The following is a 23,240-nucleotide window of genomic DNA, read 5'->3' on the forward strand; positions in this document are numbered from 1 at the left end:
TCAGACTTATCATCAGGACTTCACTGAGAAATATTATACAAAAAACTATGATAATTTGCTAAAATAAATGTAATGACAACACAAATAAAACAACATAAACAATTACTAAATGTATATTTGCAATAAATAATAACAAATAATTTCTAAAAAATGTTTACTAAATTTGTAATATTTGTTTAAAAAATAAAAAAGTTGGAGAAAACAAATTTTCTAATTATACTCGAATTTCGGTTTTTCATTTAATATTTTAAACTCAATCAGTATTTTCTGTATTTTGTATGGCGTTCTTTATATTGATTTTGTTCAATATTTCTCTCAGTGTCCTATGGCGAATTTAAACTCCAGCTGAGATCCGAATTGGAGTTGCAGTTGGGAGTTAAGAGCTAAGAATCGTTGGCGGTGCAGGAAGGACACGTCCTGGGCTCAGCTGGGATAGCGATTCTTTCACATCACGTGCAGGTTAAGCAGACTGGGGCGGGGCTGTCGTGGGTTAAGAGGGGGCGTGGCCATAAAACGTGGCCAAGACTACCGCCGAACAAAAGGAAAAATTCCTTCCTTTTTAGACGTTCTCGTTTTTTTTTGCCCCCGTATCAATGCGATTTATGCAGGAATTCTAAAACCTCCAACGTTTCCCCTCGCCCCCTAAAACTCTACATGCATAAGTCGCTGCAGCAAAATGTCGCGATAAAAACGAGAAGAAACCGGGCCAAAAAAAATACAACAAAAAAATATGGAAAAAATCAAACAAAGAGTATAAAAAATGGATAGGAAATACCCTAGGTTGACATTTTAATCCGTGACAGAAGACAATTTGTAGAATCAAGTTGGTAACAATTTATTAAGTGATGTTATTAAGTGCACAATAAAAGGTTGAGAGTATACCATATAAACTAGGTAATGTTTAATAAGCGTAAGTATATATTGAAAAACAGTTTGTATAAAATAATTTTTATTTAAGACTCTTTGAAAGGGTATTACAAAAAAGCTTGAAGAAAAAAGATGGACAAAATCACCCAAGAAAATGCAAAATAAATTGGCAGCTACCTTTGGCATGCCCAGGCTTTTCCCCAAACCATTTTCCCCATTTTCTCCATTTTTCCTGCCTTTCCGCCGCTTTGCTGTTGCATATTTGAATGCCGCAGGGCAGGAAAAAAGAAGAAGGAATCCAGAAGAAAGAGAAAAATCTGCGACAATTTTGTCTCATTGTCGCCTGTCTCTCTGGCTGAGCCACAAAAATTCTTGGCAACATTTTGGGCCCTGTTTCTATTTTCTTGGCTCCTTTTTTCTGCCACTTCTTATTTTACTACAAACAAAAATTCCTGTCAATTGCCGGAGAGTCATTAATCAAAGAGGCGTGATTAAAGGAAGGCAAATTTCTGGAATCGCCGCTCGGAAAAGCCATAAAAACAACAACAAAAAATTGGGCTAGCTGTATTCAAATTGGGCAGAAAACAATTTTGAATAATTATGACAATTTGAAAAGTTTTCGATTCCTGTTGACTTGACGCAAGTTGGAGGCGCGCCAGCCCCACAATTAATCACTTAATTTGAATTGAATAAACCCCAACAAGAAGTGTTGAAGTAAGTAATTCAAAATACAAAGGGAAAAGTCAACGAACAAGAAAGTCGTAAATGAGTGTATATGAGTAAATGAGTATAGATTAAAGAAATTACCTCATAAATATATAATAGTCAATTCTTGATTTTAGATTGCAATACAAATTATTTTATAAAATTCCAAAAATATTCCGTTCTTTTAAATGCCATAAATTTAAATTTATTAGAATGATTTTAAAAATTACAGAGGCTTAAAATAAATGCAATTGCGTAATTTTAAGCTTCTTAGTTCGGTAAGTTTGGCCCCCGGCTGATTGACATAATAAATTACTAAAATTCCGTTTTATTTGTGTAATTTGGATTTATATTTGTCGGTTAATGGAATTATTTAGAGCCTCAGGGTTTCGTTTATTTTCCATTCGACTATTGGCCAATTAATTAGGGGGGTGGGGAAATTTGCAATAAATTATTTATGGCCAGAGGAAAAGCTGCTGTACAAAATGGCTGACAAGGTCACGCGTATTCTGACCTACACCCTTTATTTATTTATTTATTTTCTCTTTTCTTTTTTTCTTGTTTGGCCCTCAATTTGGCAATCAATTTGGATTTGGATTTCGATTTTCGTTTTGTTTGTCGTTCGCTTTCGGTAGCCGGCGATTATAATCAATTGCCACGCCCACTTAATTAAATGGCCCCGTCGACTAATAGGCATTTGCCAATTGGAATGGGTTAAGTGTCTGGCTGGAGGGTGTTTGTGGGTTAAGCTGGGCGTCCGATGGGTGGTGGCCTGACCTGATTGAGAACTCGTACTCGTACTCGAACTCGATTCCAATGCATTTGCCAGCAGATAAGCCGCTTAGCCTACCTCAACATTTTCGGCGGGCACAGTCAAGGCCACCGCATTAGTGCCATCCGACTGCCTTAGGAAAAAATTTCTGATAAAATCTCGGTCAAATCCTGATTTCTGCTAATGTTTTTGCGTCCTTTCATTTTAGAAATATAACTATTTAGATTTTTAATTTTTAATCATTTACTAAAAATAAAAAATAAAAATCTATAATAAATTTGGTTATTATAAAATAAACAAATTTAATTTATATTATATTTTTTTAAAAAAGCTTGTTGCTTTTTGTTATGAGTTGGATACACTTAAAAAAAATCTATAGAAAAATATAATAAATAATCACTTGAATACCTTAACTTGACAAAGCTGAAAACTAAATAAAAATATTATTTCATTCTGCAAAATTTAATGAATGATTTTCCCTTATTTCTTTTTTTAATTCCTCCTCTTTTTTTCCATTTTTTTAGTGGCTCTTCTTTTTTATTTTCGTTCTTCAGGTGCTGCTTCTGGGTTTTCCTAGTCAATACCTCGACTGCCTCGGCGCTTTTCTCCCGTTTCCGTCCCGCTTTTCCCATTTCCCATTTTCCACGTCTCCTTCACCGGGCTTTGTTCTCTGCAGCCGCTTTTCCTACTTCTTCTTGTTATTATTTGCGGTTTGCTGGGCAAAAACTTTTCGCCATCTCTTTCCCTCGGCTTATACCTGTCTCTCTCTGTTTTACCTGTAATTTTTGCAACTTTCAATTAGGAAGGCATTAAGCCAGAAAGTGCTTCATTGGGATGCTGGGAAATGGAAATGGAAATGGAAAGGGGTTTTCCATGGCCAAATGAAAAGCTGTCGCAAGGAAAAAATATATATAAAAATATAGAAGAAAGCGGGGAAAAAATGCTAACAGCTAAAATTTTTCTACTCGAAATGAATTTGACTGAAGATGGCAAAAAAAAAATGAAAAAGAAACGAGGGGCCTGTGGTTTTCGGTGTATACGTACGTATGTATATAACTATATATTTGTATATATTCTATCCCTAGTTGTTATATTTCGTCCGCTTTTTTGATGCGTTCTTTCCTTTTTTTCTGCGGTGGGCGTGGCTTGTTTTTAATTAAAAATGAATTCACCTCTTGCCGCATCTGTCTTCGAAACAAACTACAAAAAATTATTTAGGGGGGTAAAATAAATTGGAAAATAGATGGAAACTTGCGGAAAAAGTGAATAAATTTAATGGAGGAGAATGGACATTTTTTCCTAGACTCTAGCATCCTTTCTTTGGTTTATTGCGTTCTTTCATGATCATTTTGTAACCGACTAAAATATTTGTATTACAGAAAAGGGGAAATATAGAAATACATTTAATTATGATTTAATTGTACAACAAAATTTAATGGATTTTGAGATTAATTAAATAATCAGGAATTTTCTTGAGTTTATTTCTTTTTGGCAAACATTTTCGTTTGCCAGTAAAGATAACTTAATTACTAGAGTACACTCACTTATCAAGTTTACACAGCCCATTGAAAGTGCTCGAAATCTGTGTTTGTCAACTCACCTGAAAATAGAAGAAAAAATCAGTTGAACAGGTTGAAAGGCAATGTTTATAACGATTTTGTCAGCAATATTTTTCTTTAGCTTATGTCAATTTTATTTATCGTATTTATTCATTTATTTTTTCATTTGTGCCATTGTATGCGTACCATTTTATTTGCTTAACCAAAAACAGCCGAAAAATAAAATAAAGAATGGCAAGGCAACAACATCAAAGCAATTGACAAGCTCCAATTACAAAAACAAAATTGATTTAATTTGCATTTCTCGCCAATTGCAGATATACAAAATGAACAAAAGACCTTTTTTTTGCAAAACTAAACTATAAAATGCACCAAAAAAATAAAGAAAGAAATACAAATAAACACAGGAGAAATATTCGACAAAAATAGTGTGCAAAATTGGGTAAATAAAGTTGACAAAAAAAAAGGTGGATATAAAGGTTTTTCGTTTTCGGCAAAAGAAGTGCAAATGTTAGTGGCTGATTTTTCGCAGAGCCCAATTATCCAATATTCTGGCTCTATGACTGGATTTCCAGGGGCGTCGAAAAGGGGGCTGCAGTGGGCGTGTCGTGTCTGATTTGACCTCGTTGTGTGCGGGCAAAGTTAGCGGCAATAAGCGAAAAACTGATTACACTGCCAGCGGCAGTAAACGCAATTGAAATTGATAGAGGCCCTCCGGCCATGGGTGTAGTTAAGGGGGGGGGTTTTCTATGTACATATATCTCTGGCGGGAGGGCGCTGGCATCGGCAGGCGAAACAGTAGACAAGGCCATAAAATTCTGGAAAACTGTTCAATTTCTAGCAATATATTTTTCTTTTCATCTGCACTCATAAAAATTAATTTCTAAATTTTGGAAATCTCGCCATTGAATCGGCCTACCTTTGAAAATAGAAAAAAAATTTCTTGTTATTAGAAAATTGGCCTTTGAATACAGAAAACCTTTCTTGATGGAAAAAATTCAAGAAAGAATTTTTCTTAAAAATAGAAAAATGAAAATCTCATATGTCTGTTTTGCCGTCGCAGCCAAAACATTTTTGTACGTATTTTAGGACAAAATCACCTTTGAATATATGAATGAAATGACCCTAGAATATAGGAAAGTAGCCATTGACTTCCTTCGGCTGCCGAATGTTAACGACAAGAAAAACGAAGTGGGACGAAGGCCTACCCGGCTACCGACTTCTCTGATCCCCCGAGTGTCAGTTGTGAAAAAAATTCGTGAGTGATGGACGTGATTTTCAAGCGGATAAGAGGTGAAGCCTTTTTCCGAATATTCAAAGGTATGTAAATATGTATATAATTTTTTGTATAGCGGGCGTACAATTGTATGTATGTAATTAAAGGATACATTTCAAATCTTTTTAACAAGCGTATACCAATTTAGGTGAATTGTTTTTTAGCTAAGAGCTACGTACATACATACATTTGTACATAAATTTGTGGGTGTACAGTTCTATAATAACTTTATCTTATTACTCGCATTTTATTTATTTTTCAGAGTGAAAATACCTGCAGTTGCAACAGCCAAATAATTTGTTTGTCGAAGCTGTAATTTTGTTTTAAAACCTTCTAAGGTAAGAAAAATATGTTGTATTTGTTTGACATACTTATGTATGCATGTAAATATCTATGCATGTACGCGGCTCACCCGATCTGAAACCCGATTTTCAACCCTTTCATATTCTGCTCCTCTCTCTCGCTCGCTTGACCTACGCGTCGCGACGTTTCTCTCTACTCCTTCTTAAAATTGTCATGATCTGACCTGCTTACATTCGGTCTCCCTTCGCGCAAAGGACTGTATGTAAATATATATGTATGTATGTGGCTCTTTCTGAAATTAGATTTTCAACCCTTCCTTCTTCATTTTCTACCTGTCTTGCTCCTCTCTCGGTCGTCTGACCAACGTGTTTGTATTTTGGCTATTATTAACATTACATTATTATCTATTATCTAAAAACATCTATCTATTCTTATCTAAAAACTAATCATTGATATCCCAATAACTCTTTTTTTCCAGATGAGGAAAGCCGAAGAAAATAATTTTTTATGCCTGCAACTACATATTTGGTTATAATAATGTTTTCTTAAGTCAAAAATGTGTTATTTAAAATTGTTTAAATGTTCAGTGTTAAATGTTTTAAATTTAAATAAATAAAATATGCAAAAGAAAAAACCAAGTTACATTTTATTTTTAGGGTTTCAGTGTTAATATAAAACTTCCCTTCAAGAAATATTATTTCTTAAATCAAGAAATAAAATTTCTTGAAAGGAAATTTAAACAAGAAAGAATTTTTCTTGTTCAAAAGGTGCCTTTCTAAAAAACCCTTTCTTGTTTTAAGAAATTTAATTTCTTGAAACAAGAAACAAACCACCTTTGAAACAAGAATCGCCTTTCTTGTTTTAAGAAATATTTTTTCTTGTTTTTATGGTGGCTTTCTAAAAAACCCTTTCTTGTTTTAAGAAATTTAATTTCTTAAAACAAGAAATATTTTTTCTGGTTTTAATGGTGCCTTTCAAAAAAACCATTTCTTGAAACAAAGGTGAGGTCGCCTTTGGCAAAAATTCAAGAAAGAATTTTCTAGATTTTAAGGAAATTCTTCGATTTTTTTTTATGAGTGTGGGTTTTTAAATATAAGATCAAAGATAAATAATGTGTAAACCCTTGAATTCCTTATGGGGATTTTCTAGTCTTACTTTCATAAATATTACAAATCAAATATGGTCATTTCCATGATGTCGGACGTGACAGTTTTTCGACTTTTACTTTACAAATAATAAAAAATGTCACGTCCGACATCCTGAAAATGCCCATATTTTAATATTGATAGTATATCTATAATAATTTCAACATTAGTTATCAAGAATATTAATTATAATTAATCGATTATTTCGATTTTAAGTTAACCTCATCATCGATATGAAATTTCTCTTAAATTGCTGTGAATTTAATAATCGCTTTTGTTAAGCGCGACTCGTGATTTAAAAGGACATTTTGGCTTTGTGCTTTAATTGCCCCATGATTCATACGCACACAGGCGCACTTTCACTAATGCCCAACACATTAACAACTCACAAAAGCACACATGTGCAATACCTGTGTGTGTGTGTGTGTGTGTGTATAGATGAGCTGTGAATTATTACACGACACCGGGCGCATCTAATTAATAACAAAATTTTAATCGCCCAACGATAGCCGGGCATTAGCTGCCACTCCCCCTTTTCCACAACGCCCTCACCCACGGAAAATCCCCTCCCCCCCTCGCAATATCGCTGATTATTATTGTTATTGTTATTAGCGCTTGGAAATTTATGTGGAAAAATTTATTTGCTGCGTCGGCACTCAAATTGAGCATAATTTTTCATTTAAGTGGAAATTAATATTTTTACGCCCTAATGCCAGGCGACACGCCCCTTTAATATATATATATATGTTATCGTCCTGCGTTTTCCCTCCTTTTGCTAATTATGTCACGTCGTTTCGCTTCGAAGGACGAAGGAAGAAAAAACAATATTCGTTGAAAGGAAAAAACGCGAAAGGAAACGATTTTGATAAATATATTAATGTGCCAAGCAAATGGCTGGTTCTCTCTTCCTCCTTCTTCTCCTCTTTGGTTATGAAATATTAATTTTGATAGATAGATATATACTTATACTTGGATATTTCGAGGGGAGGCATTAAAGGAAATGGCGAAATGTGTAGCACACTTTTCGGGCTGATTAGAGGATATTGAAAAGGAAATTGAATGGGAATTCCGCAGCATTCGTCGCTGTTGGTCAGGTAAGGGAATTTAATAAGGAATTTAAAGGAACTCTGCAATACTTTGGAAGGGGGTTGGAGAATCTTCACTGATTTTACGGAAATATTAAAAAGTGAGAATGGTAGAATTACTTATTTATTCAAAGAAAATGTTATAAGAACGGTTATTTACTCTTAAACTATTTTAAAGTAAAAACTTATAAAGGAAGCAAAAAAACGGTTTATCTTAAGTTACAAATAAGTAGTATAATTAACATATTTATTTACCTTTTTTTGTTTACTTCTAAATAAATAAATTTATGTTAAAACAAAAAAGAAATTTGTTAATCCCATGAATTTTTATATAAATATTATTTTATTTGTAGTTCACTTTAATTGGTAAAGGTTGACTAAAGCTACATTTTCTCTTTTTGCCCTCGAGATCTCGAATGTTGGGGCATATGGCTATTCCTGCCACGCCTCCAGTTGTATCTCTCGATTTTACCACCTCCTTAGCCCGATTTCACCCCCCCCCTCGCATTTCCATGACGATTTTCCCCAAAAACACATTGCTCATTGCCAGGGAGAGGCATAAATTTTGCTAAAAGAGAGGCTTTATGGCCAAACCTCCTCCTCCCATTCCGCCAGCAATGTTGCTCTATTTGTCAGCTCGTGAAACAATCATAACACCCCCTTGGAAACCCCTTTTGCCACTGCCTCTGTTCTTGGTTGGCAATGTTTTTTGGCTTTGCATGTAACAAGCGATCTCCCTTTTCGTCCTTTGGAGCCTCGCTGCTGCCCAGTTGCATACATTTGTCATGCTATTTGGCCAGGACATCGTTACACAGAGAGAAAGTGTTGAAAAGAGTAATTTGGATTTTTCAGTATAAAACAGAAATATTTCTAATGTAATGTATTATAATATTTTTTTAATAATTATATAATGTACTCTTTTTATTAAAAAAGAAAAACCCCGCCTAATATTAAAAATGTACAAAAATATAAAATTTGTAAAATATAGGTATTCAAGGATGTCGGACGTGACAGTTTTTTTGAAACAAAAAACAAGTTATTTTTTTTTTATTTTTAAGAACTGGCTCCTATTTTTAAGTTTAATTCAAAATACTGTCACGTCCGACATCTGGGAAATTCCCAACAGAAAAGAACACAACATAATTTTTTTTTCTTTCAGTGTATCTCCACAGCTCCCCCATTTCAGCCACACCCCTGGCGTGCTGTGTGAAAAATTCATTGAATCATATGACAAGACAGCAAACGCATTGCCTTTCTTGTGGGCCAAAATAGTGGCTAAAGGGATTGGTAGGGGGTTGGGGTAATGATAACCGGGCCTAAAACAGATACCAGCGCAAACATTTCAGCTTACCAGACCGGCCACGCCCCCTTTACCCCTTTACACCCCTTACTTTCCTACCCCACGTCCCTGTGTGTTTTGTGCATTATTTTTGGAAAGGGGCTACCACTGAAATATTGCGTATACGCAATGGGGAACGGGTCGAGCCGGGTGGGAAAGATGTTTGGAAAATAGTTGGGAAATCATGGGTATGGAGAACTAACGATGGCCGTGCCACGACTTTAAACATCCTTATCATCTGGAAAAGCTGGAAAAGCGAGCAGAGAAAAGAAGTCACCGATAAATGCAATACAGTAAGGTGGGTGTGAAAATAGGGGGTGGATATGAATATAGAAAGAGTCCGAACGGAGATAGTTTCGAATTTCATGAGTCCTCCGGGAAGCGATGCACTAATGGCTTCAGTCGGTTCTATTTTCGCAAAACTCCAATTATTAATGAGCATTCAGATATGTTGAGGCCATAGGAAAATTCTACGTTTTCCACAAGAAAAATCAATGGGAAACTGAAAACTAGAAAAACAAGCAAAGCTTGCTGGCATTTAAGTTGGTAATAAGATATTATTAAGTTTTATATCAGCTGATATTATATTATAAGAAAAATACCAACTGTTTAATAGAAAAAAATCTTTTCAACCAAACATTTCCCCACAAAAGAAGGGATTTATTTAAAAAAAAAAAGAAGACAAATTCCGTAACTTTGCGACGACCTTGCAAGTGGCTTTAATTTGAATAATCTACAAAATGCCACAATACCAGCTCCCACACATGTCAAAATCAAAAGTATCGGCTCGGCGTATTTAACTTTTCCAGCTTGGCAGCTTTTGAAGTGGAATCAACCGCAGACAAAGACGCCCACACACAGAAGCACAGAAACACACAAGTAATCTTTTGATTAGCCAAGTTAAGACGAGGGCCACAATATGAAAAACCAGGGCGATGGAAACTACGGCAACTTTTCCTGCTGAGGGGGGAGGGGGAAATCAAATGCGGAAAAACATCAAACGAAGTGCTAGTAACACCTGCAATATCTGCAACAGTTTTCCCAGTTTAAAGCCTTTTAAATTGTGCAAGCAAATGATTTCAGGAAAATACAACAAAAAAGGCAAATACCTTTATTTAAATGAAATTGTATTGTTTTGTATAGCTAAAATTCAAGTTATTGAATAAACACTAAGAACTAACTTCAATATTCCATGATTTTTTGTAGAATATTTGAAAAAAAAAAATTTGAACTAAATTATTAATTTTGAAAAAAAATACTTAAATATCTTTTAGAACTTAGCGTGCAATTAATTTTGGTAGGTTTCTTTATTTTTATACCATTTTTCAGTGGAAAGTACACCGTTTCTGGCACCACAACAACTTAAAAATCCAGCAAACGCAAAAAATTTTGGCATTTTTTTTAATGCCAGCAGCAACAACTACGGCGGCAACAGCAACATGTACAGCAGCAACATGTACGGCAGCAACAAAGAAAGACGGGCTCGGGCGTCAATAATACGCACTTTGTTTCCACATCCCGACATTCCACCCACATTTTTTTTGTAGCCCACTTTTAGGAGGACAAGCCAAATAAAAAGAAAGCCAGTAATAAAGACACTGGGAAAAAATTTCTGGCAAGAAATAGGAAGAGTGGAAAATGGAAACCCAATTTATTTTTAAGAAAATACCATAATTATAAGAAATAAAATATTATATTTCAATAATTGTGTATAGCCTTAAAAGTTAAAGATAAATTATCATTTATAAATTCTCAATAAAATTCCTCTAAGTGCAGAGTTAAAAAAATCAACATTTCGCGACATGGTACGCTGATAAAAATGACAATTGATGGGCGTACGTGGGCTCATTGGGGCATGGGCAATTGCTGAGTTATGTTTTATGACAAATGGGATGCTGGGGCGTAGTCCGGAGGGGGTGGATCCCGGTCCCCCAAAATACACCCACCAATTGCCACAGTTTCGGAGATTTTGTGCCAGGAACGAGTAAACATTTGGGCAAAATTAAACTTGGAATTTTAACTAAATTAATTGTAAATAAAAATGTATATAAAAGATAAAATACTTGATCCCATTTTGTCTTTAAAAAATTTTTTGTTGGCATCATCAGAATACCCGCCCTACTCATTTTATATTTTGTCGAAAGCTTGTGTACTTTGCAAAATGTTCTGTTCCCCTAATCCTGAGTCCTGAATCCTGGTCAAGAGGATATTCGCTCAATCAGCATTTTCCGCCTTGTGAAAACACTTCTTCTCCCGCTTTATTTTCCTTAGACTTTTTTTCCGTTTTTTTTCAGCTCTTCCGATTGCATCAAATTTTTGATTTGCTTACGTTTTTATTTGCCAATTTTTCTGTTGTCTTTTTTCGCGCATTTTGTATTCCGCTTGTCATTCATATTCGAGTGTTTCCTTTTCGCCGCTTGTTGTTGTCACTTTTGCTGCGGTAAGCGTTACGTGTCCTGCTTAACTAATCAGATACATATTTATGTATATAACAGACACATTCGCACGCCCAGGAGACAAAGCCAAAAAAATTAAGAGCTCCGTGAAATGGAATAAAATGAAATGAATTTCAGTTACTGTGCACGGTGAAAAATCACCAAAATCGATTATAAAAATTCAATATCGATAAAAATTAATAATAATGGATTTGATTAATTAAAAACTCGGTTGCATTTGAATAAAAAAAAAGTTCTATATTAATTTGAAATCATCTAAAAAAGTACCTAAAATATTTTACTTTGATTAGTCAGAAATTAGGGAATTTCTATTTTATTTTTGTTACTCTCTTATTTAAGAATAATATTTTAAATATATTATGCTATTAAGAGATCCCTTTTGTTTATTTTATAACTTTTTTCTTTGATTTTTTCTGAGTGCGTATATTTGCGGCGGTGCATCTATGCTCAATTGTGCGGATTGTCAATCGCATGCAATTTAAATAAATTGAGTGTTTTATTGGGTTTTCAATTTGATGCCCACCGCACAGAATTTCTCCGCATTTCCCCATTGTTCCTATTAATCATCGTCGATTGTGCGGCGGCGGTATTCCAACGATTGCCAAATCCCAATAAACCGAAGTTAGAATATTTTTCGGTGCGCTAAAATAATCAGCATGCTATGTACATGTTATGGCGTGCTTGCAATTAATACGCGTCCATTAAAATCAATTCTGTTTTTTTTTCGGCTTTCGAAAATTTGCCAAATTTTGCAGGGAACGCAATTAGGGAAAGGTGTTGAGGGATTGCTAATCGATTCAATTGTGGTCATATCAAATCGGAATGCGAATCAATTAATTTTCAACGGTATTGAAAGCGATGTTACTACTTTGGCTTTCACTGCCTTTCATGTTCATTGGATGTTTTTATTGTGTCGAACAATTAAATGCATATGTTGAATTGTTACATGTTGTCGCGTTTTTTAATTGTTGATCTTCACATTTCATTGTAAACTTGATTTTAAAATATTTAAATATCTTAATCTTAATTTTGTCATTATTTAATTTTGAAGAAGTACTAAACTATTTTGGAAAAATGTTAATCAATATTCAATTTTATTTGTTGGTTGCTAAACTTGATTTTAAAATATTTAAATGCCATACAATATTTTGACATTAATGAATTAATATTAATTGTTGGTTGTTTATCTCGATTTTATAATGTCCTGAAATATCATTTAATATTAAATACTTACTTTTGGTTGTTAAAATTGATTTTAAAATAATAAAATTCGCAATTTAATTAAAAATGTTTTCTTGACAAGCATTTTTTCTTTTCCTCGAAATAATGTTAATTTCCTTAAAATGCAACCTGTTTGTGCAGCTAAACTCATTTTCAGCCACTCCACTCCGTCTCATTATCGTTAGCCGTTTTTGTGTTGTCTTATTTGTTGCCATTTCGTTTTTTTTTTGTTTTTGTCATTATTTTGTGGCAGTGAAATGTGTTCAACATATAAATATACAAATTCATTAAAACGAAACAGCGGAGCGAATTAAAAGAAAGAGATAGCATTTTGGGTAGCGAGTGTTGACACAGTGCGACTGTAAAAATTGCATTTGTATTTAATTTTGAACAAAACCAAAAAAAAATAAAAAAGAGTGTTCGCTTTTTTTGTTGCGCATAATGTGGAGTAAATAAATGTTTTCACAAATTTGTTAGTGCGCGGGCTGCCTTAATATTTTACACGAGTGCCCAGACGGCCATAAAAAGTTCCGTAGTATCATTATAAATTTTTAACAATTGTGACAATTGTTGTTGCCAGGACAACGCACACACCATTGTGTCCTGCATCCTGTTTCACGTCCCTACACAGCTGCAATTTTCACACGCTTGTTTGGGTTTAACAAAAGCAGCGGTGCCAGAAAAAAATTAAATAAAATAAAAATAATAATCATCATTGCCACAGCCAAAGCAGAAGAAAAAAACATTTTAACATTTTAAGTTGACATTTGCCGAGCATATTGTTAAATTAGTAAAGCTCATTATGATAACGAAGTCTGTTCAAAAGTGAGTTTAAGCAACTTACAACAAGAGGTAAATAAAAAGATACCGACACTTGAAGGACTTTCAATTTTAATCAAAGAAAATATGCCGAATTAAAAAGGAAAACTCCCCTTTCTAGTTGCATAATTTTCATGTGCCAAGTGTTTTTCCATCTTCGATTTTCCTAGCCCCATTCGATGACCCAATGAACTTTTATTTTTCCTTTCGCATAAAAACCCTTGCAAATGTATACACATCTTTTTACATATTTCCCTGTGAGTTGAGCAAAAATAAATAAAATTCGAGTTATAAACAAAGGCAAAAATAGAAGGGGCAGAGGCGAAGGCGAACGAAGGAATACGAATGCAAAGAATTGATGCAGAATTCGAATAATTTTATGGCATATTTAAGTGTCTGCATAATTTGCTCTCGAAATGCTACGCTACCCATCCCTTTCTTCTTCCTCGCCAGCTTAGCCATCTCTTTCTAGAGATGAGCACGTGATAGGATTACGAAATGCCAATCGCATGTGAATCGACCGAATTTCCATGAATATCCGAGGCATTATCTGGCCGAAAGTTCCCGGTTTCTATCCATTGCATAATAATCAGCTTCGATCATTTACTCCTTTATCCTATTTCTCTCTCGTTCGCACATTTTCAGAGTTGCATTTTCGTAACATTTATCGTAAATGAGTTAGAGTGACCATATTAATATTAAAATACTGTATTTAAACTTATTAAATTGAATTAATTTGTTGCACTCTTTTTATTTAATATAATCTTTGTTTTTAATATTGATATAAATCATTAAAGCAATGTTTGTATTTTTATAGACCATCTCTATTTTTGCGGTCGGCTTTGCTGTGCAGTTTGGAAGCCCCTATTCGCTTTTCCACCTCCCATTTCCCCATTTCATTTTTCCGTTTCTATGCCTGTGGGTTTTCCTCTGAACGGGTGAGTGTGTGTGTCGGTGTGCACATGACATGAAGCACAAAAGGTTCAACTGACTGTAAAACGCTTAAATTGATTTAAATGCAAAGTCGACCCGAGAGTACGAGTTTGAGTCCGAAATGAATGAATGAGCGAATGAATGAATGAGTGGAGTAAGTGATTGGATAGTCAACGGGTTGCCCACCCCCGGCCCTACACTATTTTTCATTTTCCTGACCATTTTCCAGCTTTTGACTGGCCCTCTAGGCTATTTCCTTGTTCGCCCCTTAACTTACTTTAATCAAAAGTGGCGAAGAAGCTCCAAAAGTTTGGCGCCCTAATTTTTGCCAAGTGTATGCATTAATATTATTATTAGAAGCGATTTCTCATGAAGTTGTTAAATTACTTTAAGGAAATAAAATTTTACAAAAATTTCTACTGTAAGAAAATCTTGATTATATTGATAAGCTACCAGTTATGAAGATTACAATTTTCAGATATATATTAGATACTATATTTTTGCCCGTTGCTGTATGTGTGCAAAACTTTGGACGCATAACATGGCGAAAAAAGAAGAAAATAAGCAAAATAAAGAGGGAGAAAAGTTTGTTGGCTCTGCGTGAAGCTCAATGAGCTCAAAAATCTCTTTTTAATACTTGGGCATAACTAAATTAACAAAGCATAAGTACAAACTAAGCTGGTGTGTGTGAGGGTGTGTGTGTGTATGAGTGTATGTGTTTGTCTGCGCCTGAAGTTTGGCTTCATTTAACAATTTTAGGCAAATTAAATTTCGGCCAGCCTGCAAGCCAAAGCAATTTCCCAGCTACAAATGAGGAAGAATTTTCCGGTAGAGGGGGTGGCATTTTCCAGCCGGTGTTTGTCTGCCATACAAACATATAAGTCAGCCATGTGCTAGGCTTTAAAAATATGATTTAAATGGATTTACTAGAAAAATAGGAGAAAAAAGAAACGATTTGTTTTCGAATACATTTAAAAAGTAGGAAATTTAGAAAAGATTTTATATTTATTTAAGTATTTCAAATTCTTTTGAAAAACTAAAATGCTTGGGGGAATTTACTAGAAAAACAAAAGAAACTATTTATTTTCTAATACATTTAATTACTTTTTAAACTTTATAAATTCTTCAGAAAAGTACGTATTATTTTGCATATTTTTAAATGTTTTTTTCCATTATATAAATGATTTAAAACTAAATTCAAAATAAATGCTTAGAATCAAATACATAAATGTTCTATTTATCTATGCAAATTAACTGGAATGTTTATAATTAAAGAGTCTATTATAACAGGCTTACAAACTTAATTTTTAGTTTTCGCTGTATTTTTGTTTTTGTTTTCGTACCAGCAAACTAAAACAAAATGCGTTGCGCAATAAGATGGACAGGGACATGGCCAGGATGTCGGCAAATAAACGGTAGTAGGTTGTATAAAAATTGTATATGCAAATGAAGGCAAACAGAACAGAAACAGACAGGCGGCAGCAAAAAAAAATATAATTTTTTTTTGTTTCCCATTTTGTTTGCCTCTAATGTGGAGGTGAAATGGACAAGGGCAGGAATCCCGGCTTCCTGGACGGTGTCACTCTGTTTAAGGATGCCAGGACCCTTCAGGGATAACGAAGGATGAGTGCCAAACTTCTTTTTGTGCCGGCCCTTTATTTTTATTTCTATTTGTTTTTTTTTGGTTTATATATATATGTACATATATTTTTTTCGTCCCTTGTTTTGTATTCCGTGACTCCTTCTCGTGACTGAGCCTATGAATTGAATTATTAAGCATGCTCTCTCGCTGCCAGGTCATTCAAATGCAGAAAGCGCCGGCAGCCAGCGACGCGATTTTCTGCTCAAATGGAGGCACAAACTTCAGACAAAAAACACAAAAACAAAAACAGAAGGCATTACAAAAAATCAGGAAAGAAAAGTCTGCCGGAAAAACAGCGAAACATTTTCCAGGACGGCAAAGTGAAATGAAAATGCTCCCCGGCAAATAAATGAAAATTAACCAAAGTAAGACGGACTCAACTCAATCGCAGCTCAATGGGAGACCCATTTTTGTCCCAAGGCAACCGGCTTTAATAACAATTAACTAAAGTTTCATATATTTTTTTATAGATTTTCTCAGTTTTTCAAAGTTTACAAAAAATGTAAAGAAAATTCAGAATTTATATTTTTTTATTTATATATTTAAAAATATATTATGCAATGATTAAACAAAGTTAAAGTTCCTTTAGAAGAGCTAAAAATGAAAATTATGAACTGGATTCGTTGAAATTCCTGTTTTATTTAATGCAAATCGATCGATCGCAAAAATGTTGCGAAAGGCGGGAAAAATGCGAAGAAAACTGCAGTTTTGCCCACTTTAAAAACTCCGGAGTTGACCGAAAACTTTGCCCTTTGGTCAACTTGGACTGCATAGGCGTAGAAAAAACAGCAACAAGAAAAAGAGCAACCTAAATGTATACATAAAATAAAAGTAAAAAAAATAAAAGTACAAACAAGGACAGAAACTTTTCTAATCTAAAAAAGCACAAAGGCAAACACCAGGCGTTGGTGGGCGGCGGTCGGTGGGCGTGGTGGGTGGTGGGCGGTTGAGGAGTGTAGGCCAAGTGCAAAATAAAATTATGGTATTAAATTTTCATGTCAATTACAAACGGCGACAGCCAACAACAGAAAAAAAAGTACGGGAAAAATGTGGGTGACGGAGTGGGGGGTCGGAAAAGCCAAGAAGCTGGCCATAATAAATGACTCCCCCCTCCTCCTCCTCGCCGGCCAAGGAAAATTCCACACCCCTGAAAAGCCACCCAATGAAAAGCAGGTGTCAAAAGCAAGTGGCGCACTTGCAATTACAACAAAAAGCAACGGGAGCCGCAAAAAGGCACGCAAAAATTTAAATGAAAGCCCAAGAAAATGCAGAAATTATGGCACACTTTTTGGGGCAGGGAAAAAGACCAGAAATTAAAGCCATAATTTACCAGTTTCGCTCTTTGTTTATGGACCAGGTTTTTAGAAATTAAATCTATAATTAGTTACTTGCCTTTGAGAACTATTCATATTATTATTTTACAATCCAATTTTACAATTTTAAGCTGGAATTAACATAATTCATGCATTCATGCAGATTAGTTAATTTCTTTTATGAACTGGAAACATTATTATTTGTAATATTATGATTAACATTTGGTTTAAGTCTTTCTACTAAATACCCAAATATAACAATCCTATTTTACAATTTCAAGCCAGAATAAAAATAATTTTTGCGTAAGTATTAGAGTTAAATTAAAGTGAAAATAGTTTCGTTTCAGCAGCTGCATAAATACCTATCGATTCTTGTTCACCAACTTTTTAGAATTAAATTTTAAAGATTCCCTTGCCTTTTTTTGCCTATTACTACACTTTGAGTAAAGTTTTTGCGCTAGTTTCTTGTTTATATAAATATATAAGTATATATATATGAATATTTAGGTAATATTTAGGTACGTGTGTATTTTTCACTTTTTGCCAAGAGCTTCTTCCCGCTTTCCAAAGTAGGTAAAAAACTTTTCCGTTTCTCCCTCGACTTCTCCTTCTCCGTTTTGGCCACCTACTTTTGGCCAAAACCAAGAGCTTCCAGCATTTTTTCGCATTGCCGTTTATTTCCCTTTTATTTTGTTGGCCAATTTCCGGTAATTCAGTTTTATGCAGCAAACTTTTCTATTTTTTCCCGCTTCGCTTTTCGCATCGCATTTATAAATAAATATGTTTTTTTCTTTTTTTTGGAGGTGGGTGGTTGGTGTACCCAAGGTCATTGAGATGTGTAAACTTTTGCCCATTTGCAGTTGGGCGAAGCAACAAATGATGATGAACATTTTTATGGGGCAGCACAGTGCGTTTCACGTCGTTAAATCACTGGCTGGGGATCAGAGTTGAGAAGTCTGTAAAGTTGTGTGCATTCCTACGGATTCCATTTGCCAGGGCGAATATTCGCTGGATTTATTATTCTGCTTTTGAGATTTGCTCCCGCTTTCTTATTATCGATTATTAAAGTTTACTTTCGTGGAGGAAAAATAAGTTTTTCTCCATTTTAAATGAACGTATATAAGATATATTTTAAAACATTTTCTTGAGCAGAAAAACAGAATTCTAAATCTTTGGACTAAAAACATATGAAAAATAAATGTTTAAGTTTTAAATATCATAGCCAACAGGTTTTCCTTATAAATATGCAAATATATGAAGGGGACCAACCAATTATGAACTGTACTGTAGTCGAAATATCTTCACCGACTTTAAATTGACTCGGATAATTTTCACTTTCACAGCATCACACCGCCACGCCCACGAACCGCCCCCCCCCTCCCCTTCCTACTTTGCCATACTCTTAATTTGATTAGAAAAGTTTCGACTTGAAAAAATCAGAAATTTTATGACTTGAAGAACGCAAGAAAAAAAATTTAAAACACCAAAAAAAAAACGAAAGAGAAAGAGAGAAATATTTTTGGTCTGGTTTGTTGAGGTTTGTTCCACCCACATTTTCCCGAATTTTCCGCCCCCCTTTCCCCTTTTCGTTCAGCTATTACCCGTTCTTTCTCGTCAGTTGCTTTGTTGTGGTCTCCACTTGAAAAATTTGATTGGCAAACAAGATTTTTTTGTTGCTGTTGGTTTTTGTCATTTTTGGCAATTGGCTAAAAGTTAATGGAGTGGGAAACGCAGAGGGGGTTGGGGTTTTCGCTTTTTCACAGACTCTCAAGTGAATCGCTCGGAAACTACAATTAAATTGTAGGAGAATCTAAACCAAATCAAATCCCCATCTGTCAGAGGTGAAGCCACAAAGTGTTTGTCTCTGCAAATGCGAGGAACTCAGTTTCTTTCTTTTTTGTTTTTTTTTTTCGCCTGAAATGCAATCTCAGTTCCAAAAAAAACCTTTGAATTGTTCGAAAATCTTTTGTGACTTGTAAAAAAATTGTATATATAATATCCAAATATTGGCTTTATATACGATGTTTTTTATAAAGTCATCATATAGAAAAGAAATTTAAAAATTGTTTTGTTTAAATAAGTAGCCTTCCAATTAGATTTTTTTATATTGGTATGATTGTATTTATTCCAATTGGAATATCGATTATAGGTTTACAAATGTTATTAACTTTCTTGAAGTCAGTGATCATAATATTAAGTAGTTATTTTAATTATTTTCAAGAGTTTGAGTAAACTTTTTATTATTAGTTTACCATTCTAAATGTTCTAATTGGAATCGAAATAATAACTAATAAGAACATTGGCTTCGGTCAAACCGATTGGAATTCATTTAATTTTAGCTGAGTAAATAATAAATAATAAATATTATTGAAAAGACTGGCCAAAAATGTATATCCGCCTTGTTAAAAATTCATGGCACTAAATACACTGGAATAAGAATACTTACGTACTAAATACATAGAAAGCCCACGTAAGCAAGCCAGATCAAAGTGAATTTGCTCAGTTTGTGGAAGTCTGGCATTTCTGGTCATTCCATTAGCAGAGACCGGAAGCGGAATACGACCTCTGACCCCTGGAAAAAAAAAATTCACCCACCTACCTATTTTTTGCCCACTTTTATGACGTGGCCGCCTCTCCTAATTGACTTGAAACATTTTCACCATGTACTAACGGCACATAAAAAAAATACAACAAAGTTCCAAGTCATTTTGCATTGATTGATTGATTGATGGATTGGCTGATTGGTCGGGCTTGGATTTCACTTGCACTCGCAAGCAACAGCACAGCCCCTTAAATGCAAGATAAACAAAGGGAAAAGCTCGGGGGGAAAAGTGGGGGAAAATAAAGCATAGCATACTTAGCTGCATCAAATATGAAGGAGAAACATTTTTCGGTCTTGAGTAAAAGTCCTCGAGCTGAGCTCAGACCTCTTAACCCTTGCAGAGCCCTCGGGGCTTCTTTTTAAGTTTACCTTTCGAACATAAAGCAAACTTTTTGAGAGCTTCTTTAAAAACGGAAAGGAGTGCAAAGTTTAATACTAAGATATGGGGATTAAAAAGGTGTTTTAAGCAAGCTCACATCGTCGTATTTTAACAATGTAATATTTAAATATTAATGTAAAATCTTAAAATTATTTTAGTAACAATTATTGAAATTTAAGTTTATAAATAAATCAAAAAACATTTTCGGACAACTTTTCTTATGTTACTCAACATGTTCCAATAAGAGTTTCTTTTTTCTTATAAGTGCAAGTCCTGGCATATCACTTAAGTGCTTTAAAAGCAACTTACCATAAAGGAAAATGTCCAGGAAAAATGTGGCAAGTCGTTCACTGCTGTATTTTCGTTCTTTACTTTTATTTTTGCGGTCCTGCGAGGTGTTTTTTTCTCTTATTTTTTTTGTGTTGTGGCCAAGTGGATATCGTGTTTGGCCTTGGAGGCGCTGCCTTGTTCCCCCGTCCCGAAAAAAAACGGGTTTATGTCGCCAACTTCAACTTCTATAAATTGCTTTTCTTTCTTTTTTTTTAGTTGTATTTGTTTTTTTTTATGTTGCAGGTGCAACTTGCGTCGGATGCTGTATGAATGGGTTGGATTTTTATTTTTTTTTTCGTTTTGCAGACCGGTTGCACAGGAAGTTGGCCAGCACACACAGAAACACACAGAGGCACACACAATAACAAAATAAAAATGTAGTTTATTTTTTTGTAATTAAGATATTTTTTAAAGATTTTTTTCGGAATTATTGTGTAGCATATTTAAGGATTTTTTTTTAGATTTTTCGTCTTGGTTTTTCTTTTCTATGTGAATTTTAGGAACAAACACTGATTGCACTTTCAAAAAATTACGGTTTAGACTTTAGTTGGTTATTTTTGATACTGATGTTGTTGTTGGTTTTTTGTTGTTTTATTTAAAATTGTGTTGTTGTTGCTGCTGCTGTTGCCTTTATTGTTGTTGTATTTGTGATTTGTTGTTGTTGCGAGGGTCGCGGCAACCGAATAACTCGACTGTCTGCTGACACGGCGGAACACGTACTAAAAACTTGTTATAGGAAAATCGCTCTTTGGCCGTCGCCGCTGCTGCCCCTCTGCCGACGACGACGCTGGCCGCGCTGCCGGCGCTAACAGAGGCACACGCGCATGCAAAAACAATGTGAAATGTTAAGGGGGGAAAACTGTTCCCGTTGTGGGGCCAAACCCCCTGCGCCCTCCCCCTCGCAGCGCAGTGAAAAGTGTTCCCGAAATGTGGAGTTCGCGTGCCGTTGCGCCTGCTAAAAATAAAATACCCGAGCGTTGCTGCCTCTCTTTCGCTCCGGCCTGTGGCCCTCTCTCTCCCACGCGCTGGCTAGCATCTTGTACTAAATTTAAACGAACGGAAACGAAGCCAACTTCGGGCCCAAAAACCAGGTCGTTGTCGGCCGTTCGGCTGTTAAGGATGCTAACAGCTCTGCTTTTCGGTAACAGTTCTGCATTTCTCGGCCGAAGATATCGGGGGGCTTAAGTGATATTATAGCCCGGCATAAATTAGCCATCGGGCCCGACGCATTAAAATCTTGATTGGTGGCCGGCAGATGCAGCTCCAAAAAAAAAGAAGTAAGCGGAAGTGCCACACAAAAGTGACAGCAGCAACAGCATGCCCCACATCGAAAAATATATATAAATATATACAATATATACAGCAGGGTTCAAATTGATAAGCCTTTTGATGGAATGATTGAATTTTTAACATTTTTTAGCCAGGAATTTTAAGTTAAAAATAAAATTAAAAAATTACTCTGTTTATAAATAAAACTTACAATGTGCTCAGAATAAAAAAAAACTTTTTTGGCTAAGAACAAAAAAATATTGATAAGTTTCAACAACAATTTAGCTAAAATAATATTTTGTCATCATAAATTCTTCCTTTAAAAACTTAAACTATATATGTATTTATTCTTTTATATATTAGATTTATTATATTAAAACAATTTTTATTAATTAAAAAAAAAATATTGAGCACTTTATCGAACTCGAGGTCACTGTTAGTTATATATATTTAAAATATATATTTAAAAACGATTAAATTAAAAGGAAATAATGTTTGTATTTAACATTTACTAATCATGCATTAGTAGGCACTTTACGCAGATCCAACACTATTGGCTTGAACTCGGCTGTAAATAGGTGAAGTCATATATTGGAGGAGGCATTCCCTGCGGGGTAAAGTGTTATATGGGAAAGCGAACTCTTGACATTGATAAGACAAACTGGCATAAAGAGTCCCACTGCCACTTCCATTTCCATCGGAGAATGGGTCACCCAAATGCTGGGAAAAAATACAGTGGGAGTCGGAAAAAATGTTCTTGCCTATCGAATAAATTACAATAACAAATAATCCTGTAAAATTAAGTCTCATACTCTACATAAAGCACTATAATTTTTGTTCTTTTATTATGAGCTTAGAACTATGCAATCTCGGAATCATTGTTATATGATATTATAAAAGTATATTAAATTAACAGATTTGAAGTGAATTTTACGTTTTATTCTCCTAATTTTAAAATCTTTTTCTTCAGTGTTCTGGGAATTGTTTCTTTTAGTTACCTGAGCCCTTGGCAGCATCCGAATCGGCGTCACTGTTTCCACAGCGATCTCGTGACAAAGCACTTGAAAGCGTTCCTCCCCTTTCCACAGTTTTTCCAGTTCGAAGAACTATTGACAATTCACGCTGCTCTCTTATTGTTTCCTGCGATTGGGAATGGGGTTAAAAATTTAAATAAAATGCGCATGCAAAAAAAAGTGTAAGAGAGGAAAGCGGAGGTAATGCAAAG

The 23,240-nt window shown here is 34.7% G+C and overlaps 1 protein-coding gene and 1 long non-coding RNA gene across 2 annotated transcripts in view; one reads left to right on the forward strand and one right to left on the reverse strand.

The window, feature by feature from the left end:
• kirre (kin of irre) overlaps positions 1–21,450 on the reverse strand; it is a 48,176-nt gene extending 26,726 nt beyond the window's left edge. The window contains exon 1 of the mRNA XM_017153647.3: positions 20,726–21,450. The gene's annotated coding sequence lies outside the window, so the exon portion shown is untranslated. The remainder of the gene's footprint in view (positions 1–20,725) is intronic.
• Positions 5,145–6,116, forward strand: LOC138913864 (uncharacterized). The gene is made up of 3 exons (XR_011419733.1): positions 5,145–5,223; positions 5,442–5,517; positions 5,961–6,116. It is a non-coding gene; the product is annotated as an uncharacterized lncRNA (long non-coding RNA).
• Positions 21,451–23,240: the final 1,790 nt, after the last annotated feature.

Source organism: Drosophila takahashii, chromosome X, assembly GCF_030179915.1.
Source record: "Drosophila takahashii strain IR98-3 E-12201 chromosome X, DtakHiC1v2, whole genome shotgun sequence".
In the NCBI taxonomy this organism is placed as follows: Eukaryota; Metazoa; Arthropoda; class Insecta; order Diptera; family Drosophilidae; genus Drosophila; species Drosophila takahashii.